The 2,654-nt window shown below is 35.7% G+C and overlaps 1 pseudogene; it reads right to left on the reverse strand.

Annotated features, from left to right (window-relative positions):
• Nucleotides 1-557: 557 nt before the first annotated feature.
• Nucleotides 558-2,261, reverse strand: LOC129561308 (olfactory receptor 4F17-like; annotated as a pseudogene).
• Between the last annotated feature and the right edge of the window lie 393 nt (nucleotides 2,262-2,654).

A 2,654-nucleotide genomic window follows, 5' to 3' on the forward strand; every position in this document is an offset into this window, starting at 1 on the left:
GATAGTGTGGTCAGTGTTGAAGTAATAGTAAGAATCAAAATAATTAACATTAAAATTCTTACTAATTTCAAGTCATTCTTGAGAACAATCAAAATCATGTTTATAAAGACTGGCCACATTTCTCAAATAGGAACTCATTTTTGCAATTCTAGAACACTAAAGAATTGATACAAAACTTTCTTCAAGAGATATACATGATTTCTATATGTGAATTGGGGAACTCTTAACAGTCTTCAGTAACAGGATGCTGCTAAGTCACTTCAGTCGTGGTCGACTCTGTGCGACCCCACTGGAGTGGGTTGCCATTTCCTTCTCCAATGTGTGAAAGTGAAAAGTGAAAGTGAAGTCGCTCAGTCGTGTCCGACCCTTAGCGACCCCACGGACTGCAGCCTACCAGGCTCCTCCTTCCATGGGATTTTCTAGGCAAGAGTACTGGAGTGGCTTGCCATTGCCTTCTCCGTCAGTAACAGGATAGGTGTGGCTAATTTAGGCTGCTCACAGAAGACATTCTGATAATTTGAGATGATAAGATACCAACAGAAATCCACAGTCTGTCATCATAGCCACTTAATGGCATTTCTAATCTCTTTGTTTCTTAAAGTATAAATGACTGGATTTAGTATTGGTGTGATGATAGCATAAAATACAGCAAGAAACTTGCCCATTCAAGTGGTGCTGAGTGGAAAAAGAGAGATGAAGATACAAGGCCAAAGAATAACATGACCACTGTGACATGGGCAGTGCAAGTGGAGAGAGCCTTGGATGCCCTGCCCCTGGATTGATGGCAGACAGTGAGCAGAATATAAAAGTAAGAGATCAGCAGTAGAATGAAGCAGATGGTGGCCAGTACCCCACTGTAAGCATGAATCAACATTTCTAAAACATAAGTGTCCAAGAAAGCTAGCTTGATCACCAATGGAATATCACAGAAAATACTATCCAATTCTCTGGATCCACAGAAAGGCAGTTGTATAATTATAGTTAGTTGGCTTATTGAATGCACAAAGCCAGTGATCCATGATGTCATTGCTAGCTGAATGCACATTTGTGTGTTCAGGATGCTAGAGTAATGGAGTGGCTTGCAGATGGCCACATAAATGTCATAGGCCTTGGACACAAGCAGCACCATTTCGTCCCCTCAAAAAAAATGTCCCCCCAAAAAAATCTGACACATGCATGCTCTAAGGGAGATGGTCTTGTTTGCTTTGAGAAAGTCTGAGGTCAGTTTAGGAGCGGCTACTGATGAAAGGCATAAGTCAATGAATGAAAGATTGACTAATATTAAGTACATAGGGGAGTAGAGATGAAGGTCAGCAATAATTAGCAGCACATTGAAGATATTGCCTAATATGGTGATTAAGTAAAGTGAGTAAAATATCACTAGGAGGAAGGCCTGGAGGTCCCATAAATCACACAGCCCAAGAAAAATAAATCTGGACACTATGGACTGGTTCAGTTCAGTTCAGTTCAGTCGCTCAGTCGTGTCTGACTCTTTGTGACCCCATGAACCACAGGCTGTTGCTTCTTCCATTTAGTTCAGTTTATTCTAATTTTATCTGAAGAAAAAACATAAAAATATATTTTCTGAATCAAGCAGTTTTCTTATTTATTGCTGATGGAAGCATTTACTTAACATTGTCAATTTGGAAAAAAACTGTCCTTTTCTTGTAAAGCTCAACATTCAAACATCCTGTGGTCCAGCAATTTCAGTCTCATTTGCATGCTTGAGATAAATTCTTACAACTGTATATATGGAGATATTTATAATTATACATATAAACAGGACAGTGGAATATTATTCAGAAACAACATATAAAATACAACTATATTAAATGACAGAAATGTAGCTTTTTGAGACATAGTAATGAAGAAAAAAGAGGTTATCATAATTTTTATAAAGTGAACAGCAATAAAAAATGGTGTATTTTGTAGGGACTTCTATGTATAAACTATGTATTTTAAATGATGTAAGTAACTCCAGCTGTGGGGAAGTAAGGATCAGGATGAGTATGCACACATTATCAGCTGCATGATATTATGAGCTGTTTAGGTCTTATATTAGTCATGTTTTTATAGCTATAGTTTTGTTTGTAAATAAAGAAGCAAACAAATTCAAAATAGACATTGAAGAATTTGTGAATATACTATGAATAAAGAATTATGATTAATTCAATGCTGTGGCCCTGAGGTTTTACCTGAATATAATCTTCCTGTTGTCTGTAACTGAAGCTATTGATGATACAAGTTTGGTTTAAATCCATTGATTTATCAGGTACCAAGGATGAAAATAAAAAGAAAATTAGAAAATAATAGATGTAGGAGGGGCTTTTAATTTTTTCCAGTGTGGTAAACAGGAATTTATATTGAATATTTTCTTACTATGATCTGTGATCACTTTTGAGCACTTCAGTGAAAAAGAAATAGATTGTAGGTGGTGTATGATTTATCAAAGAATAAAAGCTTATGCCTACTTTTTCACCTAGTCGTAACGTAATAAGTTGTAAATATTATTTTAGTTAAATCACAAAGGGCAAAGTATTACTGCTAAGATAATTATATAAAAACTGTATTAATAATACTGTTAAAATAATTGTATGAAATAGGTATGTAATTTTCAACTCTACCCTAAGTAGGAAAAGTAAGCCTAAAGATTC

This window comes from Moschus berezovskii, chromosome 9 (genome assembly GCF_049115385.1).
Source record: "Moschus berezovskii isolate FMDL1 chromosome 9, NW_MosBer_1.0, whole genome shotgun sequence".
Classification (NCBI taxonomy): Eukaryota; Metazoa; Chordata; class Mammalia; order Artiodactyla; family Moschidae; genus Moschus; species Moschus berezovskii.